Below are 8,672 nucleotides of genomic sequence, written 5' to 3'. Positions count from 1 at the left end.
ACCCTCCGACAGTGTGGCACTCCCTCAGTACTGGCCCTCCGACAGTGTGGTACTCCCTCTCAGTACTGACCCTCCGACAGTGTGGCACTCCCTCAGTACTTGATTCTCTAACAGTGCGGTGCAGAGTTGTCTCTCAGGGAGATATTGAGATTCATGTGTTTGTTTTGAAGAACGAGAAAGTTCTTACAGTGTGTGACTGGGTTGATTTACATGTTTCCGTTGTCTGGTGACTCTGGAAGCTGGGATGACAATCTGGTCAGAAGTAAATAACTTGATGCCTCTGGTTTCTGGGTTCAGCCAAAGCCGCAGCTGATCAAACGGAGAGATTTTGAGTTTCCATAGCGCGTTTCATTGCGTCAGAACGTCCCAAAGCCGGCAATTTGCAGGCAATGAAACCCTTCTGATGTGTCGATTTACACAGCAAGATTCCGGAAAGAAATGGGTGATAACGACCAGATTATCATCTTTTTTTTGTTATACCGATCATCGGCAAATATTGAGCCAGGCTCGTGGCCAGAACTCCCCAGGAATCAGAGGCAGCAAGTTATTTTTGAAGAAGCGCTCAGCTAGGACACTGAGGCTGTAGAGAAGCAACTCTCGCTAAGGGGTGGAGTCCACTGGAGCTTGGAAACATCATGACTATGAGCCAATAAGCTGTGCAGAGGGCGGGCTCAGCTCCACCGAAATTTCGCATTCACCCAATGATCAGGTGGATGGTCTAAAGCAGACAGCGGAGTGGAGAAGCGTGAAGGCAGCAATACACTCTGCACTTGGCGAATGGGTCAGTGACCTAGAGTCAAACCGTGCACCTTAACCGGTAGCAGTCTGCAATCACTAACTGCGGCAGGGCAACTCCCAGCAAGCGGCCGTCTCTTTTCGAGTGATTCATTCTTTTTCCTGTTGCTTCGATGCGTCCCGGGGGTCGGATCTGGTCACTACCTGGCAACTTTTACAAGTGAGTAAATGTTCAGGACCCAGACTTGTCGAGAATCGATGGCAATGTGCAACTTCAGTGAATGTTAAGAGTTACGTGAGTGGAGAGTTTTGATGGAGTGCTGTGCAGGTTCTGTATGTGTGTGTCTGTGAGCGGAGTTTGTTTCTTCATGATGAAATCTTGCCCTCCAGGTCATCAGCAGTGTTCCCAGTATCACCCCATTAAACAGTGGTGGGGGGGTAGTGTGTTACATAATTCCTATGGAGATGAAAACTCTCTGTAGTCGTGAAGAGAGGTCAGAGGTGTGTGAAAGGTAGGGATGGGAGGCAAGAGGAAGGGACCCTGTACTCAATCTCCCCCTGGATGCTGTTGAGTTGTCTCAGTGCTGTGTAAAGTCGTTTCGTGCTGGTGCGGAGCTACTCAGGTGCTTCCTTGTTGGCCCCTGTGTGATATCATGCCATGTGTCACCTTGCTTCCGCCTGAATTAAGTCGGAATTGTGAAAGAGTGCACCACCATAGCTGAGCTCTGGCATGTCATTGATGTGGGAGTACCACCACGAGTGTGACTTGGCCTGTGTCACTTCACCTTGTGCTATTCAGTCAGCAGGCTCCAGGCCAGGTCCCCCATCTCTCAGGCTGCTCACTGAGAGTCATGGCATCAGAAACCTATCAGAGTCGCATAGGGCAAGAGTGCGGGGAACGTGGGCCATCTGCCCACAACCCTGTCATTTGCTCACTTCTCCCCTGCATCTTCTAACAGGAGTCAGTAATGCATTATACCACACCAACAATGTTCCTGAAGACACACATACAGGAAGCAGGCTGGTCCAGCAGGTGACTCAGTACCCACAGGGGAATTTTTATTTCACCATACATGTATTTTTATAGAAAGTGTAGTCAGTGCTCTGTAATAAAATTCCGGTGAAAAGCAATTTGGGTGATGTTTACATGAGACACTCTCAGGAACAGAGGATTTGAGAAAAATCCCAGGCAGTTTCAGTATTTGAGAATGATCATTATCCTCTTGTGCTATTGATTGGGGAAGTCCTGCTATGCTAGGAAATGGGGAAAGGCCAAGTGTTAATGCAATGATAAACAACTTGTTGGTGCAAGCCACCTGTGGGTAGTTTTACTTTGTGGTTTTGTTTCCATGTTGACCCTGTATTGATCCTGAAATGAGGTGTCTAGGCTGTTTGGCTGTATGGACATTGCAGAATCAGTGCTTTTCCTTTTCATGCCTCACATTGCCAAGGGGGAAATCACACACCATGGAGATCTGGGAGGTCTATTTGTTACTTTGATTCCCCAAATCACCTCCCCCATCATCCCTAAACTTGACCATTTTGAGATGTTCAGACGTCAAGTAAGTAGTGAGAGAGGAAGTACTGGAGAGTCTGACCTCGTCGAAACTGGATATGCCACCACGTTTGGATGGTTTGTACTTGAGGCTGTTAGAGGAAATAGAAGATGCTCTGAGGATCACTTTCCATTCCTTGCATGAGACAGATGAGTTACCAGAGGATTGGAGGTCTGTAAATATGGTATCACTGTTTATAACGGATGTGAAGGATAGACCAAATAATTACATGTTGGTCAGTCTGACCTCAGTGGTGGACAAGTTATTGGAATTGGTTCTGAAAGACAAGATAAACTGCCACCTAGACACAGATTAATCAGGGATAGTCAACATGTTTTCGTTTAGGGAAGGTCATGTGAATCAAATTTTTTGAGATTGATGAGGATATAGTGGCGGATGTTATCTACCTAGATTTTAGAAGCACATTTGACAAGGCCTTAAGTGCCAGGTTGGTCAGAAAAATTAAATCCCATGGGATACAGGGGTATATAATGAGTTAGATCCAGAGTTGACTCAGTGACAGGAAACGGAGGTTGATTGTTGATTAATGTTTTTATGAATGGAAAGTGATTCCAGTGGTGTTCCACAGGGCTTATATTGGCTATATTAACAATTTAGACTCAATTGTGGGAGGCATGATTGCATGTGAGAGGAAATTTGTAGACGACACAAAAGAGTGACTTAACTGAGATGGACAGAATGAGGGGTTTAGATAGTGTAGGCAAGGAAGACATTTTTCTCCAAGAAGGTAAAGTCAATAACCAGGCTACACAGATTTAAGATGCTTGGTAGAAGGATTAGAAGGGACATGGAGAAAATCCTTTTCACCCAGAGGGTAGTGCGTGCATGAATTTCACTGCTCATTTCAGTGGCTGAGGCAGAAACCCATAACTCCATTTCAAAGGAACCTGGATCTGCTCCTGAAGCACTGTGACCAGCAAGGCTACAGACCAAGTGCTGGAAAGTGGCAGTACAGAGTCAAACAGCATAGAAAAAGGCCCTTCGGCCCACCTTGTCTATGCTGACCAACAAACATCAACTACTCCAATCCCATTTACCTGCACCTGATCCACAGCTGCTATGCCCTGGCATTTTAAATGCTCATCTAATTGCTTCTTAAATGTCATGAGAGTACCTGCCTCCACCATTCCCACAGGCAGCACGTCCCATATTTCCACCACCCTCTGGGTGTAAAAAAGCTTTTCCTCAGACTCCTTCTAAAACACTTACTCCTCACCTTAAACTGATGCCCTCTGGTCTTAGATACGTCTGCCATATGGAAAAGATTCTCACAATCTGCTCGCTCATAATTTTGTATACCTCAACTAGATCACACTTTAGCCTCCTTTGCTCCAGGGAAAACAAACCCAACTTATCCAGTCTCTACATATAACCGAGACTTTCCATTCCAGGCAACATCCTGGTCTGCACTTGCTCCACTTCTTTACGACACATCCAGAACGTATTCCAAGATTCCAGCTGTGGCCTAGCAAGTATTTAGAATGGGCAGCCAGTTTTACTCAGCGAACACAGACACAATGAGCCAAAATGGCCTCGTTCTGTGAATAAACTTTTCTGTGGTTCCATGATTAAGAACGAGAGATAGATGCACTGTGCACTACCTACAAAATGCACTGCAGTAGTTCACTGAGGCTCCTTTGAGAGCACCTTTCAAATCGTGACATCTATCATCTATAAGGATAAGGGAAGCAGACATATTGAAACACCACAAGCTTCCAGTTCCCCACTAGGCCAGTGACAAACCAGTCTTGTAACAATTTTGCTGTTCCTTCCCTGTCGCTGATTTAAATGTTTGGAACTCTCTGCCTAACAGCACTGACAGTGCCCCTACAGCACATGGACTGCAGCAGTTCAAGAAGGCAGCACACCACCACCTTCTCAAAGGGCATTTAGGTCAGGGCAACAAATGCTGGCCCAGCCAGCAATGACCATACCCCGTAAACAAGCTAAAAGGCCATTGATCCTGTTTAAGAGACCAGCATAAGGTCAATGCAAGAACACTGATTTGTGGCTAGCAGCTTATACGTATAGAGCCCCTTTCACAGCTTCTGAGCAGCCCCCAAATGCTCCATTTTTGAGCACATTACTTCTGAAGTGTTGTTTTGTCATAATGTTGGCAATCAGTGCATAGCAAGATCCCACAAACAGCAGGGCCATAGATGACAAAGTAGTTGTATTTTGGAATGTTGGATGAGGATAAATAAGAGGCTAAAGGCCACAGACAACTTTTCCCCCTTTTTAAAATAGTGTCTGTGAGGTGTCTTGTACTGACCCAACAGGGCAGACAAGGTCTTGGCTTAATGGCCAATCAGAAAGGTGTGAGCTGCGGCTTTCAGCTCTCAAGGTGGAACCGCAATTGTTGAGGTCCGTTTCACACACTTTGAGGCACCTCTGCCTTATCACTCCTATAAGCTCACAAGGATTTCATGTAAAATCTGGATCTCGCCACCTAAAAAGGCTCTGGATGCCAGGGGAACAACTGAAGCTTTTAAGAGGCTGTGATATTTTTGCTGAGTGACGGTATCACAGTATATGAAGCGAAGATCGATCAATGAAGATAAACTCTGATTGAATGGCATTGTGTTCCTGTGTTAAAATGAACCTGAAGTGCAAGAGAGGTAATCACTGGGCCTTACAGTCCCTTCCTGGTGAACCTGTGATCTTGACCCTCCTGCTATGGGGAAAGTACACATTCTGTCTCAGACCAAAAGCTTGACTTTCAGGATTCCATCCTCAGTGCAAATCTTTCTGATTTGCAAAATTCAAATGATTGCAGAACAGCAGAATTGTGCCAACATAAGCAGCTAAGAGAAAGTCAATGACGGAAGAAGCTTGTTGCTCTTCACTTATTTTTAGATCTGCTGTGTCAGGAATAGAACAGATTTTCCACAATATTTCACCTCATGCTGAGGAGTCATTCTGGAGCGTGTGAGTGTATTATACAGAGGACATTGAATTTGAACTGAGGCTTGTTGTTGACAGTGTGGTCAGTGACTAAGGAATAGATCCAAAAAAGCAAGAAAGAACAGAGTTGCGTTGCTACAGTGCATGTCATACCTCATGTCATTCCAAAGCGCTACATAGCAAATAAAGTATGTTTTTAAGTTTGGTCACCACTGTAATGTTTGGAAAAATTACAGCTAAGTAGTGCACAGCAAGCTCCCAGAAATAACAATGTGACGTTGACTCGATCGTACTGGTTTACGTGTAAATATTGACCAAGACACTGGGGATAACAAACTTGCTCCCCTTTAAATAGTGGTCTTGAGATCTTTTCTGGCCATCTGAGAGATCTTTGGTTAAAATTTCGTATGAAACACTGTCATGCTGTCTGGGAGTATTAGCCTAGAGTTTGTGCTCAAGCCTCTGGGCTGGGAATTAATTGAACCCTGAGGCAAAAGCATGCACATTGAGACACATCTGACACCTAAATTGGTGAGATTGTCCTGAGTTACAGACCCCCTCTTCCACCTGCATGCTAACTAGCATCCTGGCATGGGTTTGGCTGTTTTGAAGTGGGTACCGGCATTTGTGAACTGCTTTGTTTGGTGATGAAAGCAATTAGGAGAGTCTGGGATATTTCTCAATGTTTGTCCTCTGGGCTGACCTATTCACAAGCTACCTAGATGTTGATCCTTAGGTACATGTCTAAAGTTTATAAAGTAGATTCTGAACAGTGTTCAGATACTGTTTTTGAGGCATTTAGACAGACGCATGAACAGCCAGGAAATAGAGGGATATAGACCATTCACGAGCAGAAGGATTAGTTTAGAATGGCATCATGGTCGGCATAGACATGGTGGGCCGAAGGCTGTGTTCCTGTGATGTATTCTTTTATAGTCTATGTTCTATCCTCCAACCAAACTTACCTCAAATACTGAACTAAAACAAAGAACTGCAGAGGCTGGAGATCTCAAATGAACAAAAACAGAAACTGCTGGAGAAACTCTGCTGGTCTGGCAGCATCTATGGACAGACAACATAGTCAATATTTCGAATCTGGTGATTCTTCTTTAGACCGAAGGGGAAGTTGAAGGTTGAAAGCCATCTCTGATAAGTCATTGGATAGGCTTCAGCTGAAGTATTGTGTCCAATTCAGGATATCACACCTTTCAAAAAGATATCAAGATCTTGGACAGGCTGTGAGCAGATTGACGAAAATGGCACCACGAATGAGGAATCTTAATTGCCTGGAGAAATTGGTGATGTTCTTAAAGCTGAGAAGGTTAAGGGGAAATTTATCAGAGATGGTCAGAACCCTACAGAGCTTTGCATTAAGTCAATGAAGGGAAATTGTTTCCACTGGTGGGAAGAGTAACCAGACAAAACAGATTGAAGCTCCATGCCAAAAGAAATGGAAGGAGAGATGGAGATTTGTTTTTATAAATCTGGAATACGCTGCCTGCAAGGATAGCTGAAGCAGATTCACTGGCATCTTTCAAAAGGGAATGAAATAGATAACTGAAGAGACAAAATTTCAGAGTGATGAGGAAAGAGCTGAAGAACTGAACCTCTGGTGACATGAGGTAGGGTGGGAGAAGGCTTGTAAGCAGCATAAATCCCAACATTAACCAGCTTCACCCGAATGCCTTGTTTCTGTGCTGAAAATTCTGTGATGATAAATGGAGAGGGTTACTGAATGAGAGACAGAAATTGAAATCTGCATCCGTGCTCCAGCTGGAAGTCCATGACCTTCTCAATAGTTATGCTCAGCAGATAGATGGGCTGAATCATTAATCATGATCAGATGCAGCGAAATGCAGAGAAGACAGTTATATAGTACAGAGTAGGGCTGGATGCAGTGTCAGAGAGTCATCAGGTGCTTTCTGCTGCAAGCTCAGAAGTTCTCATTTCCAATCAATGGGCTATGTTTTCGAGAAGAGTGTACGCAAGTTAAATGATAGTTGTGATCCTGAGTACTTGTGTTTAAAGTCGGTTAAGATGACTTAGAAAGATGCAGATATGTCCAGTATTTAGCAGAATATATTTAAGAACTAGCACTGTTGTATTTCTGTTGTTTTATCTCTTTTTTTTCCAAAGAGGAAATGAGTAATAAAGGGAAATTCTACAGTATGTATTCAACAATGAGACATTGAGATAATCATATCTGTAAACAGATGGTGTTATGTGTGTGTATGCACGCCTTTTTTCTCTGAGTTTCTTTCTGTGTGTGGGATGTCTCTCTATGTTTCTCTCTGGTGGTAGATAGTGGAGGAAAGATGATTGGCATTTGGTATATTTTTCAATGAAGTAGTGGGTGGAAATAAGTTTTTGTTTGTTGGGCGTAAACTGAGTAGAAAGTGATGTGACAGTGGCCTGCAAACTTTCTGCTTGGGCATGAAGTGCTTGCACAAAAGTGAGCCTCCAGCCTTTCCTCCATCCTAATATCTGCAAAGATCCAACATTTTCTTTCCACGAGGCAAACTTTCAACTGACTGCTCCATTATCCTACATGACAACAATGACAAAGCTATTAAGGTCCTTTGTAATGACTGTAACGAGGTCAGCCAGGTTGACCTCATAGAATGTGAGTTCCCTGATTGGGGCTGTTAACCTGGTCCAGTCAGGGAGCCCTGGCTGACAGATAGAAACAGGAGGGTCAGAGGGTCTGTTCACTCTAAGAGCTGACTCTGAGGAAATCAGACCAGTGTCAAGTACTATGCACGTGTAAATAAAGGGTGACTTGGTGACTGGAAACTGGCCTGTGTGGAGTTATTTCATCCTAACTGGCTATGAAATGCTTTGGTTTTCTTTATGAAAAGTTCCACCAAAATGCAAATCTTCCTTTCCTGGGCTTTTGTTTTGCCGTCAACTGTAAACTAGTAAACTCTGTTTCTCTCTGTGCCAAACGAGATGAAATCTTGAACTGGGACAGTAGGTGGGAGAATCAGATCTGTGAAGCATTAAGAGTTTCAGAGCAATGCTTTGAGGAGACCCTTCCAAATACATTCCCCGCTCCTCCCCAGTATTTTGAGGATTCAGTGAGGAACTGGCCTTTCTGCCTTCATGGGTATACAGATAGTAGGAATAAGTTGGAATGATGTCTGGGGGGTGATTGAAGTGGAAATATCACACTGAAAGGTTAAGATTAGAAACAGATTGGGGATGGAGTTTAGAGGAGATGGAGCAAAGCTTGAGTGAGGTTGGGGAGGGTGGAGGCAAATGGTCAATTTGGAATGAGCCAGAAGTGTGTCAAGAAGATGAGATTAAACTGAAAGGTTTGGCATTGTTTGGGACTTCAACGTGAAGTAATTGGAAGATTTGAGATAACAAGGTGTAGAGCTGGATGAACACAGCAGACCAAGCAGCATCAGAGGAGCAGGAAAGCTGACGTTTTGGGTTGAGACCCTTCTTCAGAAA

General features: G+C 44.1%; 1 protein-coding gene across 2 annotated transcripts in view; it reads left to right on the top strand.

The window, feature by feature from the left end:
- Positions 1 to 743: 743 nt before the first annotated feature.
- Positions 744 to 8,672, top strand: part of LOC109912395 (AT-rich interactive domain-containing protein 5B-like) — a 26,037-nt gene continuing 18,108 nt past the window's right edge. For both annotated transcript variants that reach the window (XM_020511820.2, XM_048618677.1), the window contains exon 1: positions 744 to 955. The gene's annotated coding sequence lies outside the window, so the exon portion shown is untranslated. The remainder of the gene's footprint in view (positions 956 to 8,672) is intronic.

Source organism: Rhincodon typus, chromosome 40, assembly GCF_021869965.1.
Source record: "Rhincodon typus isolate 14 chromosome 40, sRhiTyp1.1, whole genome shotgun sequence".
In the NCBI taxonomy this organism is placed as follows: domain Eukaryota; kingdom Metazoa; phylum Chordata; class Chondrichthyes; order Orectolobiformes; family Rhincodontidae; genus Rhincodon; species Rhincodon typus.
Note: the sequence above shows the minus strand (reverse complement) of the source record. Positions and strands in the feature narration are given on the sequence as shown.